This window comes from Lissotriton vulgaris, chromosome 5 (assembly GCF_964263255.1).
Source record: "Lissotriton vulgaris chromosome 5, aLisVul1.2, whole genome shotgun sequence".
NCBI lineage: Eukaryota > Metazoa > Chordata > Amphibia > Caudata > Salamandridae > Lissotriton > Lissotriton vulgaris.
Genome location: NC_141693.1, coordinates 763,253,553 through 763,273,652, shown reverse-complemented (window position 1 = coordinate 763,273,652; position 20,100 = coordinate 763,253,553). Strand labels below are relative to the sequence as shown.

The window sequence follows — 20,100 nt, the reverse complement described above, 5'->3', positions numbered from 1 at the left end:
GCATGTCTAAATGTTCGATAGAACTCAAGAGGTAATGCTTCAGGGCCAGCCGCCTTCCCTGCTGCCAAGGACACTAAAGCTAGTTCTAACTCTTCCGTAGAGATCGGTGAAGCACCCAACTGTTCCGGTGTCACCTTCGCGGTTACATAATCACCCAAAAATTTCTCCTCCGATGCACCTTCGTCATCTTCATCAGAGGAATAAGAAGCCTTATAAAATTCTTGAAAGACTTCAAGCACTTTGTCAGGTTGATCTTGAATCTGGCCTGTACTATCTTCAATATGACATATTTGATTCATAACCACCTTGTGCTGTAGTCTTTTAGCCAGCAGTCTACCAGTATTCTCACCATACTCATAGACATCTGTTTTATACTGAATAAAATTAGCAGCAAGCTCCTCCCCAAAATGCTGATAGATTCTATTCCTGCAGATAGCTATCTGCCTAAGACATTCCTCTTTGTTTGCCTGATTAGCAATGACTCTGATAAGTGCCTCTTCAGCTTATCGAAACTGGTTACTCCAGCCATTGACCCTCTCTTTAATCGCCTTTTGGCGATGTAGCGAGAAGCTGAGAGTCTCCCCCCTGACTATTGCCTTAAAGGCCTCCCAAACTATTACCTCGGGGGCTGAACCATTATTTTGGTGAAAGAAATCTTTTATCCAATAGGTCATATGACTGCAATACTCCTGGTCGAGCAATAATTTCCACTCTAAAAGTGTGCAATAGGTTAATCACCAAAAGTAAAGGCTGCTTGGCAGCTAGTATAAGTTTTAATTGCTGGAGTAACTAAAAGCTTGGCCGTGACAAAGATTAAGGGCCTTATTATGAGTACGGCAGTCCTTAGGACCAGCATCCTCACTGTGGCAGTCTGTATGATGTATTTCAATTCTAGGGTGCGTAATTTCCTCACCCTATTTCCACCTCTTTCTTCCTTTTCAACCTGGTCTAGGCAAAAGAATTTGAGTAGGTTGCAGTTACTCTTAAGTTCCAGCTCAATATGACGGGCGACCGGATAAGTTGGAGATTTGGGGTTAGGTGAATCTAGGCCCGATTAAGGTGGCAGTGAATAAATACTGTAGGGGTCTTTTATGGGTTGTGCAATGTACCCCCACCAAGATTTAGCATGAAGAACTTGGTATGAATTATATTTCCAACTTTATCCATCTGTGACGTCTCTTGTTGTGGTGAATGGTATGATTAAAGGACAAATTAAGTCTTAACACGTAAGTGATGTCTCCTCCCGTCTGGGACTGAAGCCACTGACACCAATGTTTGAGATTTATATAACCAAGTTTATTATTTATTTATTTATTTAGCGATTTGTAAAGCGCCTGGTGACCCGAAGGCATCCCCGCGCTAATGATACATGTGCAAGCCAGAGGGGAAAGGGAATTTATTTGGGGAACAGTAAAGTTTTTAATTTCTTACGGAAGAGGAGGTTGCAGGGTTCCAGTCGCAAACAGCGGGGAAGTGAGTTCCATCCTGCAGAGGCTTTTACAGCGAACCGTCTGCCGCCGGTTCGCGCCTTCCTGAATCTCGGAACGATGGCCAATCGTTCGTTGTCCGAGCGGAGGAGTCTAGGGGCCTTGTAAGGGGTGACCATGTCTCTCAGGATAGAGGGGCCAAGGCCATTGATGAGTTTGTGGGCAGTACACATCGCTTTGAAGTTTACCCTCTGATGCACTGGAAGCCAGTGTAGGGCCTTAAGAGCTGGTCTGGCCGAGGTTCTTGAAGGGAGGCCCATAAGGAGCCGGGCTGCTGCGTTCTGAGTTCGCTGGAGTTTGGCTAGGGTGGATTCAGGGGCTCCCAGGTAGACAGCGTTGCTATAGTCTAGCCGGGCAAGGATCAAACCCTGAATCAAGAGTTTCCTAGAGAGGGGCAGGAGTATTGGGAGGATTTTGCGGATGGAACGCATGAGTCCGAAGCAGGTGCCTGCTGTTTTGGCTGCTTGGGTCTTCATGGATAGCTCAGGTTCAAGCCAGACTCCCAGGGTCTTAATTTCTGGTTTCGGGGTAGGGACCTCGCCGAAGACGTCTGGCCAGACCGATGGAGGGATGGTGGTCCATTTCTTCCCCATGAGCATGACTTCGGTTTTTGAACCGTTGAGCTTCAAGGATGACTCGCACATCCAGTGGTGTATTTCCTGGAGGCAGTTCAACAGATTGTCCGGGTGGTTGTCCAGATGAGAAAGTGAGACAACCAGTTGCGTGTCATCCGCGTAGCTCACTATCTTGATTCCGAAGGGGGAAACGACATCCTCGAGGGGGGCCATATAGGCGTTAAACAAAGTAGGACTTAATGACGACCCCTGGGGGACGCCACTAGTGAGGGGAAGAGGGGATGATCGGGAATTTCCGTCCCAGACCTGGAAAGAGCGACCTGATAGAAAGGATTCTATCCACGCAAGCGCCGTGTCCGTGAGTCCCGCTACGGCCAACCGGTGGAGTAGGAAACGGTGATTCACCGTGTCAAAGGCTGCACTGAGGTCCAGGAGGATCACTGCCACTGATCCTCCTGAATCCAAAATGCACCTAGCCTCCTCGATGACTGCGAGGAGGGTGGTGTCTGTACCGTGGCCCGGGCGGAATCCAGTTTGGGACCGTCGTAAAAGGTTATTTGACTCAAGGAACTGGGACAATTGAGCATTAACTAGTTTCTCGGCTATTTTGCTGATGCTCGGAAGAAGTGAAATTGGCCGATAGTTGGCCAGGTCGGAAGGGTCCAGTTGGGGCTTTTTGAGAAGCGCCTTTACTACCGCGCTCTTCCAGCTCGGTGGGACAGAGCCCTGGGCTAGCGAGGTGTTGATCAGTTCCGTAATGGTAGGCAGGATGGTGGGGGCAACTACTTTCAGGAATCTGATAGGTGCGGGGTCAAGTGGAGAGCCGCTTTTCAGTTTGGCCAGGGCTGAGCCTACTTCGTCCAATGAGACTGCCCTGAAAGTGGTCAATTGAGGGTGCACTATGTTTCCTGTCTGGTTAGTAGATACCTCAAGGTCCTTGTAGTTGGGAAGACTGGGAGGTGGGAGAGAGACTAGGATGCGGGCGATTTTGGAGTCGAAGTAGGTTGCTAGTTCATCGCTTCTGTCTGGCGAGGGTGGGTTGGAAGAGTGGGGCGCAGGTATTTTCAGAAGTTCTTTAGCGATGAGGTAAGATTCTCTCGCAGAGTTGGTGGAATTACGTGTTCTGGTGTCGTAGTATGCGGCTTTAGTGAGCTTCATGGTGGCTTTATATAATCTCACCGAGCTATGGTAGGTGTCCTTGCTAGTATGGAGCCAGTCCTTTCTACATATTCGCTCCGCTTTTTTACACTCTTTGCGGAGAGTTCTTAGCTCCGGACTATACCATGGGGCTGACCTGTTTTTCCCGTTTTTATCCTCACGGGTTTTTATGGGGAGGATGGAGTCGAGGGAAGTGGAGATCCACTACCTGAACTTTCTGTCCGCGATGTCCGGGTCATCCGAGGGGCTAGGGGTGGTATGGTCTAGTGCTTTCGCCCAATCCTCAGCCGAAAGTCTGGGCCAGGCTCTGTCCTTAGTATAGGTGGCAGGTTTGTGGGGTTTCCTGAAATCCCCTGGTAGACGGAATGGGACCAGAAAGTGGTCCGTCCATGGGAGGGGGAGGGACTCTTTGATTTGTAAGGTATGGAGGTTGGTGAACACAGGGTCTAGTAAATGGCCCTTAATGTGTGTGGCTCCGGAGTTGGTGAGTAGGAGGCCATAGGCCGCCATATCGGCGATCAAATTGACTGCCCCAGTGTCAAGGGGGTCATCGAAGTGTATGTTCAGGTCTCCTAATATGGTGAAGTTGGAGGTGGAATGGGCCAGAGATGCTATAGATTCTAGGAGAGCCCTAGAGAACGGACCATAATGGCCAGGGGAGCGATATACTAAGAGGCCTGACAGTGTGCTAGTCGTTGCTAGCTAGTGTATCCCAATCTCTACATTCGGTTGTGAGATTTAACAGGTTACTTATCTTGGACTGTCTGAAATTGAACAGTTTGTCTAATATTCCCCGGCTGCCTCACATTAAAGAGAATTTCAAAGTCCTTGGGAGACCGGAACTATTTTCAAACCCGGGGTCTATTCTTAAACAAGATGTCGTTTGCTTAAGGGTAGCCTTTCCTCACAGGGCGGCAGCTAATAGGGAAGGATCTGCTTTGGCTCAACAGATTTACCAAAAAACTGTCATGGATAAAACAGTTCCCGGGATTAAGCTCTATCTCCTCCTGGAAATGACAAATCACCAATGCCAACTATTAACATATTTCAGGTTGGGTTTGTTTCATCAACTGCTCTACTTTGAGGATAATTGGTTTAAGTACACGGAATTACCACCATGCTTAAGTACACGCAATTACCCTCATGCTCATGTGACCAGGTTTCAACGTGTGATACTTAGCACATTGTTCTTATATGCCCTTTATATAAAACTCATCATACATTTTTAAGACCACTTTTTTATCCATAGATTTTTATCAGGCTAGGCCTGCCCTTTTATACTTGCAACTTCTAGCAAAACATAAAATCTGTTTTAACTTGTGAAGATACTTATCAGGGGTATATAGTTTGAATCTGTCACCGAACAGTTATCGCACAAGCAGTGTCCTCATGAGGGTAGATAAACAGTGATATTGATTAAAGTTGTTTTCATACTTGTTTTAATTGGCACGCCCTTTTTAATTTTGCAGGGCACTCTTTTTCATTCACCTGTGTAATGATTGTATCTGTGCATAACTGTGATGATCTGGCTTCTTTTATGGACTTGTGCAAAATTATGATGAACTTACCTTTTTATGAACACTTGTATGATTTTATTTTTAAAATCAAATAAAGTATTTGTTTGATAACTGCTGTGCTGCTGGAGGAACTGCCACTTTGCTGAACTGCTTTGTTGTGTTGGCGTGCCACCCTCTTGCCTAGGAGTGAGAAGGACTGGACCTGCATCCCTACATACTAGAATCTAAGTATCTCCAAGGGCGGGGGCGGAGCGTGCCTGCCTTAAAGATGGCCGCGAGCTAAGGAAGCTCTGCGAGCCGTAACATACATCCTTCATCATCCGGCTTCTATCTCTGCAGAATCACACTTTCCCACTCCCTCCATGCCTATATGAATATCTGTGGGAAGGCGGATGCCTGAAACTCCGGAGGAAAGAGATGTTGCTGACACTTTGGAGAGCGTCGTGATCTGGTCTGTGGCTAAGGCCCGTGTCGCAGCTTTGTGGCAGAGTGTGCATGCTGGCTCGATTAGTTCACAGAGCTGACGAGAGATGGAAGGCCTGGGGTGGCGGTGGAGCAGCAGACTGGAAGATCCTTCTCGGCCTGCCAAGATTGCCTGCACATCAAGGGACTGGGTCATGAGTGAGTTCGCTGTCACAGATCTTGCCAGCTTGGGGCTGCCTCAGGTGTTGCACTGGGCCTGGGTGGACTCCTTTGAAGTGACGCTGTGGCGCGAAGCGGCTGGTGATCACTGGTCGGGGGCCTCCAGAGGTGTGTGCTCACGGGGGGCTGGCGCTCCATTTTGTACTGCTCCTTTCGAACCGTGTGACCCTGCTGCTGCCCTGGAGTCTCTGTGCCGTTGTTATCCCTACGTGCCAGTCACCGCTGCACCAAACAGTCTTGGGCGACAGTCCACACATGAAATGAAATGAAATGAAATGAAATGAAGGGGTTTTGTAAAGCGCGTCTGCTGCTCGAGGGCGTCCAAGCGCTAAGTAGAGGGAATAGAACTCTGAGGGAAGGGGGGAGAGATCCTCCAGGTGGGGAGCTAATTTCTGAAGAGGAATGTTTTTAACTCTTTACGAAAGGCCAAGAGAATAGGGTTGGACCTTAGTGAGAAGGGAAGAGAGTTCCATAATTTAGCAGCGTTGAGTGTGAAGGGCCTGCCTCCTGCTCTGGACCTTTTGACTCTGGGAACTGCAGCAAGAAATGCGTTTGTATATCGAAGTGATTTACCGGGACAATATGGGGTGAGAAGTGTGTGGTTGATCTCAGGGCTAGCTCTATGGAAGGCTTGATGCGATATGCACAGGGTTTTGAATTTTATTCTTTCCCTGACAGGGAGCCAGTGGAGTGACCTGATCCCTGACTTAGCTGATTCTCTGTGAGGGATCTGGAGTAGCGTGCGAGCTGCACAGTTCTGCGTGCGCTGAAGTTTCTGCAGCACGTATTCAGGGGCTCCCAAGTAGAGGGCGTTGTTAAAGTCGAGTAGGGACTGGATGAGGCCCTGAATAACAACCTGCTTAGCAGAATCGGCAGGATCTTTCTCAGCATTCAGATGATCCCGAAGCAGGTTGCTGCTGTTTTAGTTGCCTGAGTATTAAAGGTAAGGGTTTTGTCCAGCCAGACTCCCAGTCTTTTAATGTCCTCCTTCGGGGATGGAGGAGGGCCTAAACTGGAGGGCCATAGCTGGTCGATGGGGGTGGAAGTAGGGGGGCCGAGGAGCATTATCTCGGTCTTGTCGCCGTTGAGTTTTAATGAGGATGCTGTCATCTATCTTCTAACATCCTCCATGCAGGCTGCCAGGTTGTATTGGGGGATTCCGCTGTTCTTCTGTGCCAGAGAGACCACCAGCTGAGTGTCGTCCGCATACGAGATGATCTTGATACTGTATTGTCGGACGACCTCAGCCAGCGGCCTCATGTACACATTGAACAGCGTGGGGCTCAAGGAGGAGCCTTGGGGTACCCCGCAGTTTAGAGGTCTGCTAGTGGACCAGGAGTCGCCGTCGAAGACCTGAAAGGTCCTTCCGCTCAGAAAGGAACCCAACCAGTTAAGAGCGTCTCCTGAGATTCCCAGAGCAGGAATAAGGTGAGACCTAGTGCAGCTGCTGCAAGTGGAAGGTGAGCCACTTATTGCCACAAGATACTGCGCTTTCAGCTTGTTGTGAGTGCTGGATGCGCTTGTGGAGGGCCATATAATCGGTGACCGCTGGGACTCCATGGCACAAGTGGTATTCCTAAGCTAAAAAGCTAAAAGACCTTAATAGCATAAATTCCGTGGCACAGCTCAGCAACACTTACATTTTGGTGGCAATTGTCTGCGGTGACTTTTACAACCTTGAGGTGGGTGGTCCTCGCCAAGCATAAGGACAGTCCAACATCATAACAACATTGAGGTCACGAGAGCTGGCGTCTGGTGAGAACTGACAAAGAGCTCACGACCCTGCCGAAGGGGACAACATGGGCGAACGGACAAATCTCAGTCTAAACTACATTTCGAGCCATGCAAAGCCCCCAGGCAGCAAGACCTGGAGAAAACTGCCTCGGGGTCGGGGTTGGAGATGGGGGACACTGCTGCGAACTCTGATCTTGACGGCGATGCAGCATAGTCAACGAAAATTGATGGGAAGATTGATGCCCTCACCTTTAGGATGGATAGAATATCCAAGAGGATAGACAAAGACTCTGAAAGGTTGGACACTGTAAAGAGAAGAGTATTGGACACGAAGACCACCTAACTTCTACTCTGAGCACCACTACAAAACTCGACAAGCTACTTCTTTCTATCCGATCTAAGGCTGAAGATTTGGGAGCACGCTCAAGGAGGAATAATGTACGCATCATTGGTGTTGCGGAATCCACAAATATACAAAACACTGAACTCTTTGTAGAACAATTACTGATAACGCTCTTGGGCAAAGAAACTTTCTCAACCATGTTCATCGTGGAGTAGGCACATTGTTCCCTGGCTCCCAGACCAGGCCTGGGCGCCCCACCGTGTCCTATTATTGGGTGGGTACTCAACTATAGAGACAGAGACGCAGCATTCAGGAAAGCTAGGGAGCTACAGTCCCTGAGGTATGAGGGTATGGAGATTTCCCTATATCCAGACTTCACGCAGCAGGTGCAAGAAGCTAACACAGAGTAATCAGCTGCCTTGTGTTACATTTCTTCACAAAGCCATGCAATGCCACGCAAATCCAGATTTGTGAATATTAGTATCCTTGCGTTGTTTTAGGTGATGTGAGGACATTGCAAAAGGCACATAAAAAAGGGCCTTAAAGTCTGCAGAGATTCCACCAGTACCTCTCTTTGAAAGGGTGCTTGCTGCATCCCATGGAGGTGAACTCTGTATCTCTGCTCCAATTGTAGGAGGTCCCAAAGGGACAGATATATTCCCTAGGCTCCCTATCAACACCCATGAAGGCATATGTAGAGCATCTCTCAGTAGTCTTTTGCCATTCTGCTGTAAATGGAGTATGGCACATGGGCACAGACATTCCCTCATTTGTATGTGGCCATATCCCAGGTAATTTAGGGAAGGCTTATTTTCAATTGTACACATGATAACTTTGTGTCCATGTGGTAAGTATTACAGCAGGTGGGGCACATTATCTGTGGTCCTCAACACCAAATTGTTCAAACCAAACAGATGTTACTCCCAGGGCATTTTCAAGTTAAAATAATGCAGCCCGTCAATCAATAAATTCCAAACAACATCTATAGATTGCATGATGTTTGCCACCTAAAGAACACATATATCTTTCTTAACAGGCACTAATTTATATTTTCATGCAAATTCCTTTTAAATATAAAGAAATAAGTGACATATAAAATGAGGCATTTTAATCTGTAAATGATAAATTATATCAGCACACTAAGAATGATTTTAAAGACTGTTGCTGAGGTGCCTGTATTAAGCGACTACTCTAAAATGGTCACCATGAGGTGAGAACTCAATGGTCTGAAACTAAGCCCATCCCAATGTCTCTCTTACATCCATACATAAAGTACTAAGAGCAAACGAACAAGCCAAAGCTTATCTGATATTGGAACTCCAAGGTGCTAGAAAACAACATACGCAATGCAATACGTGGATGACACTGTCCTGCTTGACAACTCAAAAATAGGACTCCAGAGAGCATTAAACTCTCTTCATTTATATAATAGCACAAACAAGATGATGGTAAACAAATCCAAAACAAAGGTGTTATCATTCGGAAGGACACTAAAACAAACAAGCAATAACTGGTCTCTGGGCCCTTTACAAATCTCAGGAGCTAGATTTTATAACTATCAGGGCACATGGTTTTCCTCAAACGGTGCACCTTCAACACACAAGCACCACTTAAAGGATAAGGGAGCTTTAATAACCGCCAGACTTTGCCAGCTACACACAGCCCTTGAAAGCCCCTCCTCAGCCCCAATCAGAAAAGTACTCAGGGCCGTATTATCTTCTGCAATTACATATAGCAAAGAGGCCTTTCGAGGTCAACTCATCAAAACCATCAAAAAATGACACCTAAAAATTTACAAAAGAGTGTTTAAAGAGCCCCATTACATCAGGGGATCCCTGGTAAGACTTGAATTTGGCCTGGAGGGCATCGCATGGTCTAGAATGAGGTATTTTTAAGAATACTTTTAAAGATGCACAACCGCGTCGCCAGGCACCTTGAAATGTATTTATTATTTATTTAGGACAAATTACAATCCCAAAACAACCCATGGTCTACCTATTTAACGTTGGCAGCAGCAACTCTACAAATTGATCTGACTGTTTTAAACACCTCCCCAATTATGTATACCTCTGTGAAAAGTATATTGAAACAAATGAAATTACTCTCGAAGACCACAGACTTGCAAAACATTAAGTCCACACGGTCATTGAGGACCCTGGTAGCATCATAAAACAATGACAGCCAAGTGGGACTCCAGGTACAACCTTACCTCAATTGTTCAAAAGGCAAAGTTTGCCTGACCCAGATCTTGGCAGCAAGGATGCTGGCACGACACATCAAAGACTTTAACCCCAACTGGCCATTGCTTTCTAAGATAGTCAAGTGTAGACTTTGCGGCTACAAATCGGAAACTTTCCTGCACCTACTTTGTAGGTGTCCAACGTTGCTCAACTTCTGGCGATCCCTATTAAAGCCATTATTTTTAAGTCATGGTATAAGAACATGCAATAATGCAATGAACTGGATTTTTAGCACTATGGTTCCCTTCGAATTGGCAAGGATAGGTAAATTCTTTAAAACTGTCCAGGACCTTCTTAGAATTTCACAACAAAGTACTGAGATGATTGTGAATCAATAACCCTCAGTTTCAGCACCACGGGCATTAGGCATTGCAGAACTTGTCCACTCTGTAATTAAGTATTAACATCTGTTAAGCATTTTCTCCATTCATGTGGTGGATTTGAAGTTATTTTTATCTCTTTTATAAAAAAAAAATGTTTTCATTGATTTAAGTATAACATGTTGCAAACAGTTAATTTATTTTAATGCTGCTTATTAACCCTGATTTTTTTTTCTGGGCACAACATGCCAGTTACCATATAGGGTCTTGTAAGGAACCATTACTCTCTTTTTCCCTTTGAATACTAAGCTTTTTTTTAAATGTCTTATATTGTCATGGTTTAAAGTAATCTAAACAATAAAGTTAGATTTATTGATTTTCCTAAGAGCAAATTGCCAAGTTTAGTAGACACTTAACCATGGGATATAACTGAATTAGAACCATATTTTTAGTGGCCTTGGGCAGTGGCAGATCCTTATCAGGGGCTTCTGGGCACTGCTCTGCCTTCTGTGAGGGGCCACTTACTGCCCCTTGCATCTGCCGCTAATGCTTTAACTGAGCAGTGTGCACGATAACACAACTTTTCACGAACACTGCCAGCGTGCAGGTCAGCTCTGTTGATCTCCTCTCCAGGCTATTGATGACAGGAGGAGGAGCCAACTGAGGGTGCCCACGCATAATCCAGCTACACAGTGTTGTTTAAAACCACAACACTCTGTAGGTGGATGTCTGGATTGTGCATCTGGGGCCATAGTTAAATACAATTCCCTCACACAGACACAATTCATTATACTTAGCAGACCTAATGAGCATGCCCCAGGCAGCATAGCATACATGCTAAAATGTGGCTCACTGATTGAACATCCTTGCATAGATGAAGCCAGTTTGGGCCCACAGAGTGCAGCAGGGGCAGGATCCCAAGCACTTTCACAGCTACTAATGGGGTTGTGCTTCCAGTCCTATCAAGAAGCTGGGAGATGAAATAAGGCGGGACTTCCCTTTTCAAAAATGGCCTAACTGCTCTATCTTGCTCTTCATTGGGAGTATTGGCTTGCTGCTTCTAATGTACAGTCCCATATTCCTGCTGTGCTGCTGCCATGGAGCCTACAACTTGCCAGCAAAAGAAGCAAGGTAAGAAAAACAATCTTTGTGTATATTGAAGTCTGTGCATGGTGAATGGGCTTGTGTTTGAACGTGAGTGACATTGAGTGACTGTCTGTGTGAGTGCGCTTTGAGAGTGTCAATGTGAGTGCACGTGAGAACCTGAGTTTGAGAGAGTGTATGGCTGAGTTAAAGCGAGTGTGAGGGAATGAGGGAAAAAGTGTGAATGTTTTAGAAGGAGAGAGTGTTTGGAGATTGTGAGAGGGTGTGGAAGTGAGTCAGGGAAATAGCAATCCATTGTGCAACAAGTGCAGCTGAGCCATAGCCGAGAGTCAGTGTGTGTGAAAGGGTGAGTTTGTGTGAGTGAGAGGGAGTGAGAGGGAGAGCAACTGAGTCTGAGCACATTTGTGTGTGAGTAACAGTGTATGGGAATGTGTAAGGGTGAGAGTGTGAGTAGAATAAGTGAGGAGGGAAAGACAGAATTCGAAAGGGAGTACTTATAAGTGAGAGTGAGAGCGTGTCAGTGAATAAGAGTGTGCTTGTTTGCATGTCTTATAGGTGTGAGTCGAATGCAGACTCTGAAACACTAGAAGTAATACATATGGGGAAACGCATGACAAAATTATGCTGCTGCATACTAAAGGTAATTAAAAATATTTGCCTTAGAGGGTCAGACATGGAATTTGGGGGCTGAGTGTGTGGGTTTGGTGGAAACACCCCTTTATAAAATGCTACCTCAGAATATACTGGAGGTAATTTGTGATGTGAGGGCCACCCAAGGTAAATTGGCAATTTAAAATGCAAAATTCTGGTACTGGAATAAACTCCGGTGTCAGACGTTTTTGCATAACTTGTAATTCCAAACCTTCTGCAAACAGAGGTTCATGCAGGGGTCTGAATGTTATGCAAACTTATGATGAAAACATTAGTAGAAAACTCACCAGTGCTGTTTATCGACCAGGCGTCCTTCTCTAAATTAATCACTTTACAGAAGCGACTCCTATGAAACACATGGGGCAAAGACATGGGGCTGATCTAAATGTGCTTTAATTTAAGAAACAGAAAAGCCCTTCCTTAGACATTTACAACCCCCCAGGCCTGTTACCCAATACATGGCTAGCGATTGATCTACAAGTAAATTATATCATATCACTGACGACTGTTTTTTATTCGGTAATTCCTGTGCACAGTATGATTTTATATAAATGTATTGTACAATGTAAATGTATTTATATTTATTTATAAAGTTTTATATAGCGAAAACTTGACCCTAGAAGGGTATCAGAGCGCTTAACATATGCTTCATTTGGTCATTTATCTGCAAGGTATGATTTTATAGAAATCTCTACTGCACTGGGTTGATTCTATGCAAGATATAATTATATCAAATATTTTCAATTAAGATGTATGCATGTCGGCCCTATGATTTTAGAGTAACGTATCATTCTAAGAAAAATGTTTGCAGTATATAATTACATGAAAACATACATTTTATTTGGGGATTTCTGTGCCAAGTATGATTTTAGGATAATTTGTATTGTACTGGGTACATTCTATACAGGATATAATTGCATTGAAATATGTCTGATACTGTGGCAGGTTGCATTTGATTTCTTACACTAGGAGATCGTATGACCCAAGCAGGTTTTCGATCAGATGCTTGGTTCAAACATGCTGTGGAATCTTAAAGACCATAAAACATTGAGGGCAACCCAGGGCTGGCTTTAGCACTGGTGGGGCCCGGTGCAACAATCACTTTTGGCACCCCCACATCACTTGACCGCCTCCTCGGATTCTCTTACTACCACCTGCAAAAGCGCCCCTCAGCTCTCCTGTCATAAGATATTGCTAAGCACAGCGCCCCCCCTGAGGTCACAGCGCCCCCTCCACAGGTCAGCACCCGGTGCGGCCGCACCAACCGCACTGCCCTTAAGCCGGCCCTGGTGCAACCAAGCAGAGATGACCAAAGCTATCAGGTCGTCTGTTATGGATGCTGCTTTCAAAACTGAATAAGTAGTCCTGTTAACATTAGAGAGCACCAGTTTATATGCGTGAGTTTGTAATATACATTCAGTTTGCATGTTTATGCTTGTAATGGGCATTCCCACAGTTTGGAGTATTATTTGTCAGTCGCAAATCGGTTAGTTATGTGAATGCTCCACCCACATTTTTGACAGGGTGCCCTCCCATTGACATTGTATTCCAGCAAATGTAAAAGTTCTGTGAACGAGTTTATGGCAAGCATAGTTGTAGTAGGGAATGTCAAATCCTGAACGTCGAAGGGACATTCAATATTCGTAACAAGAATATTGCCCTACAGAAAATCGAATGATAATTGCACAGAGGAAGGCAAGGATTTACTATTCCTAACTCCACATTACAGTAGTTTGAAGATATATTTCGTCATAGTATGAATATGTGGAGGTCGGCATAGAAAATGTATGGAACTTATATTTCTATATATATTGTTCCTCAGTCAGTGGGGTAGCTAGGCCTTTTGCCACCCGTGGCGGTCCCAGCCTTTGCCGACCTGCGGCAGCCGTAAGAGCGGGGGAGGATTCTTGTCGATAAAGTCCTGCTTTTGCCACCTGCGCAGCCGCAGGTAACTCACCCCCCTTTCTAAGCCACTGTCCTCAATGTTTTAACGATATTCTGTCCCATCAATATTAATGATTCGATATTGGCAGCTTATGTTCGTTATACACTTTCAGTTTACATGCCTATACTTTTGTGACACACTCCAGCAATGCGTCACTTTTGCGCCATACAGATATGTCAGAAATACTGAGGTATCTGTAACTCCTTGTGCCATAATGTGTCATACTGTAAATATGACGCATCATTGGTGTCGCAATGAGGGCACAGTCAAAAGTGACGCATCGCTGTTTTCACGCAGCGATGCGTCACTTTTCATAAATGAGGCCATGGGATCTTAAGAGAATTTCGTGGGGCAAAACATTGAAAGCTAAGTGCACATAGGGAAGTAAGGATTGCTATTCTCAACTCCACAGTTACGTCCCTTGAAGTTATATATCACCTTGGTATGACAATGTTGAGTTAGGCATAGAAAATGTATGGGAAATTATATCCCTCGATATTGTTGTAGGGATATTCTGCCCTGTCATAATTGTGGTTCAGTATTTCCAGTCTACACAGACAAGCATTCTAGAAGTGAGCAAGTCTCTATAGAAAATAATATCAGCCATTTTGGGCCCATTAAATGTTTTAAACCACCTTGAGGCCCATTGTAAGGTGGCCATAAATATTCCTGGTGTATTCTCCCACCACAAGCTATCATTACCAAGGAAATTGGCAGGTGTTCAGAATATCAGCTGACAGAAATATTGTATCTTAAATTTCATTTTGAATCGTATCACCCCACTGGAATGAATATTAGAAAAGCTACACCTAATGACACAATATTTTTGTGAACGATATAAGGCCACATTAATTATGTCAGATGTTATTTTTCTTCGACAAACTCTCAGCTTGGGGAGGGGATGTATCGGGGTATTACCACAGAATCAAAAGTTCACCCCAAGGGGTCCCCTGGTAATGGTGAAATAACGGGAGTATTAGGAATGGCACAAATGGTTGTTATTCTTCCTTAAACATACCCTCTCGTATATACTCCCACTTCACCCACGTTTCTCCCTCATATTTCGGCGGCTGAAGTGTTGATTGAGTGGCCCTAAATCTTTACCTATTCAGTTTGGAATGGCTTCCTTTGATTGGGCAGTACAGAAAACGAGAAAAAATGTACTGCTAACAGTTTGTGGTAAACTAAAAGTGTAGCAATCTCTTGTCTACAAGTAGGAGCTACCTATATCAAATAAATGTGTTAAGCCTTGAAACAAATCGTTTTTGTTCTAGCCTGTGTTTATGAAAATCTTATGATATTTCTGTACAAGGATGACTCAATTCTGCATTTTGAAAGTGAATGTAATCTGTATATTTGACACTTTAATGTAGTTATAGGTTTCATGGTGCCAATTTATTTTACAATATTTGTGATTCATGTTGTGAATGCATGTTACGGTAAAGGCCTTGCTATGCAATTTCATTGCTTGACTGACATAAAAATAACAACCGTATTTTCAAAAACATAAGTGATTCCCTGCGCCTGGGATAGGGTGTCACTCAAACATACATAATGGAACCGAAAAATAATAAAACACTGCAAAAAAAGGGAGTGTTACACAAGAGCAAACTGAAAACTTGGCAGCTACAAGTACAGTCGCGATGAAAAACGCCCCTTGAGTGGGAGAAACAATAATAACAATAATTTGTTTTTGATAGTTCTTGCCTCCGAAAATCTGCAATTTAGTAATGCTGCGCATAGCTGATTTTGCCATTACTTCAACTCAGTAGCGTTCTCTGCTTTCATCTAGAAGGATGAAAAGCTGTGTCCACCTTCTAAATTGCTGATTGAATAAACAGCTCAGTAGGGCGTGACATACACAATACCTAGCCTAATGGCTATGGTGTTGTACAATTGTGCTGGTAGTCGATATACAGAGTCGATATATGTGCAGGTCTGTATTCTCAGCCACAATATTATGAGACACAACCATGACTATTACCAACTTTACAGCACTAGGGGATTTCAACCTACATATCAATGAACCTGGCTGCATGCATGTTCTCAGCTCTCCATGTCACTTAAAGGAGCAAATCTTATACATGTAAAACTTCCTACTCACAGAGCAGGTCACACCTTAGATCTATTGATTTTGAACATTTTGTTCTTGGTAGCAGAGACCCCGCATCAATTGGTCTAGAGTGACCACTGCTTGGTACCTTTTTCGTTCAGTCTGGAAATCCGCCATATGCCGAAAAGAAAGTGGAAGAAGTTAGTGGCAGAGATCCTTGGGCCATTACTAAAGGAGAGTCAACCGCAACTAACTAGCAGTCCAAATTTAGACACGCCCACAATAAACAGGTGGATCTCTACTGCCCTGGATACCAATGTCCTAGTTAGAGTAGCTAGACTCATGAGAAAATCTCCATCTGCCCCTGGTTCTTTGACACTCTCAGAGTGGAAAAACGTAGATGTAAATAAAATGAAGCGCCTTTGGAGAATAAATTACAGCCCAATGGCCAAACTGGCCTATAAGAAAGTCCTAAAAGAGTTCCACAAACTGATGAGGGTGACAAGAAGGGACTACTTGGTGAAGCGTATTTACAGTTGGGAGACTCGGGCAAGGATATCTTTAGGATAATCAGCTCCTTTCCCAAGCCGGCGGACTTGAAAACAAGATACAGCCGTCCCCCTCATTGTGTATGAAGCTTTCAGACTTTTTTGACAATAAAATCCTGAAAGTCTAGAACACCTTCACGACAGCTGTGGAGACAAATAAAACAGAAGGATAAGGAATCTGAAATACCAAGATACCTTCACGAAATTTCTCCCTATCTCCCAACAGGAATCACTGGCAGAGATCCTGGGATGTAAGTCAAGGTCCCCAGAGGATACATGCCCCCCACAATTGTAGAAGGATCTGGCTCACCTGTTGAATCCCACTTTGAATCATATATGGAACACCTCACTTTCCATGGGCACCTTGGTGTATGGAAACATGCCTTGTTATTGTCCCTTATGAAAAAGCCCAATGTGGATCCGGGAGAGCTTAACAACTATCACCCAATCTCACTACTGCCAGCACCAGCCAAGATGCTGGAAAAGTTGGTACAGTGCCAGCTGGCTAATTTCATTTAGGAAAGCAGGGTATGCCCAGACGTGGGTCCCTTGCTCACTTTGCCACTGGATTCAAGCTAGCCTGGCTGATGAGGACTGTTAGCCCGAAACTGTTCCCAGGATGCATTTTTCCTGTCCAGGGAAGACATGGCTTGGCAGTTCGGGCGGGACTGTTCCCATGAGGCACAGGGTCAAGACTGATTTGCATATAGCTGTGTGAGAACTGGGGTGGCGAAGTGAGCTAAAGAACGATGAGGAATTCAACCCAGATCTGTGACTGGGTGTGAGTGTCTGAAACGTTTCAGCGCTCTGTCCATCATCTCCTTGTGTTTGCTAATTTCATTGAGGGGCATGACATTCTGCATGACACGCAGTCCGGATTTAGTACTGATACGGCGCTGTTGGAGGTGGCTGAGTCAGTATGAATGACTGTGGACGCTGGAGCATCAGCAATGCTGGTGCTTTTGGAAGTGTCTGCGATATTCAATACTGTGGATCACCAAATCTTGTTAGATAGACTCAAATCGAGGTGTCCCTGGAGAAATGGCCCTCACCTTTCAGAAGTCCTATCTCAAAGACCTCACGCAGAGGGTCGCACTCCACCCCTTTCAGTCAGAAGCTAAACCACTATGATGTGGGGTACCGCAGGGTTCGGCCTTGAGCCCATTTCTGTTCAACATCTATCTGGCCCCCCTGTTTTTGCTCATAGCAAATTGGGAATTGAAGGCAATATCATACGCAGATGACACCCAGTAGGTGTTCTCCTTCAAGGATCATTCTGCAGACTCATTCATTAGGTTTAAGGGATGCTTGAAGGACATCTCCTGTTGGATGAACAACAATAAATTTAAGCTTAATGCAGAGAATACAGAGGTGTTGCTCTTTGGCAAGGCATCTCCTTTGGCTGCTGGACTGTGGTGGCTGGCGGAAATGGGCCTGCCACCTACCCCAGCAATCAGAGCAAAAATCTTAGGCATAAAGTGGGAAGCGGATCTTTCATTCGCAACCCAAGTACGGCATGATGCAGCTTCATGCTTAGGTAAATTGAGAAGCTTGAAGAAATTGGTCATACCAAAGTGACATCTCCGCTGGACTATGCAAACTGTCTATACTTGGAATTACCGCCTATCTGATTAACAGATTACAGATGGTACAAATTGTGGCTGTATGATTAATTAACTGGGTACTTTATCGGCACCACATCTTTCCGCATATAAGACAGCTTGACTGGCTGCCAGTTGCGAAAAGGGTTGGGTTAAAAGCTTTGACTATGGCCTTTCGGGCGCTGCATGGAAGATGTCCTAGCAACCTTAACCCCTTGCATGCTGCCGCGATTCCGCGCCTGTGTGGCAAAATCGCGAGTTGGCGGGTTTATGACAGCCCCCAGCCGTCATCAGCACATGAGCGCCGTAGGCCATGACGGATGGAGGCCGTCATCAGCATGCAAGGGGTTAAACACCGGTTGTGCCACTACCAACAAAAATGATCATTGAGGCCCAACGCTCAGAACTTGCTCTGCAAACCTCGCTATGCTAAGTCACCAATAGGGGGCAGATCTTTCATGGTGGTGGCGGGAAGGCTGTGGAACTCCCTTCTGACTAATATGTGCCTGATTCATTCTGAACTTGTGTTAAGAAAAACCTTGAATACCTGGCTTTTTAACCATGGCTTGAACTTTTTGGCTATGTACCTTTCATGCCTTCCCACTGTAGCGCCGGGACACCTCTGTTTGAGGTAGCTGTCGGCTCTAGAAAACGCTGATATTATTATAGTCATTTTATTATTATTATTATACAGATCAGGTGGGGGAAGTTCTTTAAATACATCCAAATTGATGCCCTACTACTTTCTCGAGATTGCCATGCCATCTGGGATAGCCCGGTCATTTTTCCTCATGTCGCTTCGCGTTGGGGCATTAATTTATTTTTGTAGAGAGCTGGATTGTGGCAGGAAGGCACTTCGTAGCATAGGTGACATAGTAAACATAAGAGAAGTTCTTAATTCTATCAGCCTCCTTCCCAAACAATGCAAATCCCTTCATGCAGGCGGTCATGGATTTCTTGTGGATGTTCAGGCTCAACATGGGAATTGAAATTCAGGTGATCTTTGAAATCAGTTAGAGCGCTCTGTAAAACTGTGATTTACCTAATGTCTGACAACCAACATGAAGGAACTTGAGAGTTTGGATCGCCTCTGCCTAGGTGCCACTCACCTTTCACCTGGCTTGCTGATTCTCTTCCCTGGGTTGTCTCTCAAGTCATCGGTCACAACTCTCTTGGGTCTTCTTCACTGACAAACTACATTTCTGAAGAGCACACTCCCAACAGTGTCTCTTAGTGCTTCTTTTAAATGGTGTACATAGCAATCATTTTGTCTGAAGACAATAAACAAGGTTAAGATTCTTACACGAATCAGACGTTCCCTACAGAGTAGAGGAGCCTGAAGAGAAAAGTGGTAAAGGTTTCTAAACGGTCAATAAAGCCTGAATTGTGATTAAAATAGACCTACTGGGTACACAGTGCTTGGGTTTAGTGACTAACAGTTGATTGAGATATTTAAATGCTAGGCAGAAAGTCATGCTTTAGATTTACACAGCTAGTGGTAACCAATGAAGGGACATACAGATAACAGAAAGACACTGTCTTGTCTATTCAAGCCAAACATTGTTTTAACAGCAGCATATTCCATTCTCTGTAGCTCATCCAATTTTCAATTTCTAATGGCACCCACAACAAGGGCCATATTCCCGACTGACAACGGAGACAGAATAGGTTTTATTTTGTTAAGTGTAGGAAGAAACGCTTGGGCCTGCAAAGAGGCCTATGCTCTTGATCCCACATTTTTTTACTATCCCCAGTTATCTGCCTACCCTGTATATACCCATATCTACCAGCTATCCAGCTCACTTGCCCACCTATTCCTCACTCTCCTCCTCTATATGTTGGTCTTGGTTCCCTACTAGGAGATGGGAGGAATGTTGGTGAGAAATGCCAGTGAGAGACAGCTTGTGGCTTCTCAGACACTGCTCAGGCTGTGTCGCCGCCACCCCCTGCATCTGCCACTCTCTAATTTATCTTGAGTTGTGCCATGGTGTTAGCCCATCCCCGACCCTACCTTTATTGACACTTGTAGTGAAGCGGTGATGTACCCGTTCCATGACTACAGTGTCATTATTTGACTCAGTAAATCACGAGACAGACTGCTGCATTAGTCTCCAATCACCTGCCTGCATATTGCTGGACGTTTTCTGATATACTGGTGACCACATGAAATTGTAGAAGAACC

The 20,100-nt window shown here is 44.9% G+C and overlaps 1 protein-coding gene across 1 annotated transcript in view; it reads left to right on the top strand.

The window, feature by feature from the left end:
- Positions 1-20,100, top strand: part of LACTBL1 (lactamase beta like 1) — a 458,138-nt gene that overhangs the window by 172,171 nt on the left and 265,867 nt on the right. The window lies entirely within an intron of this gene.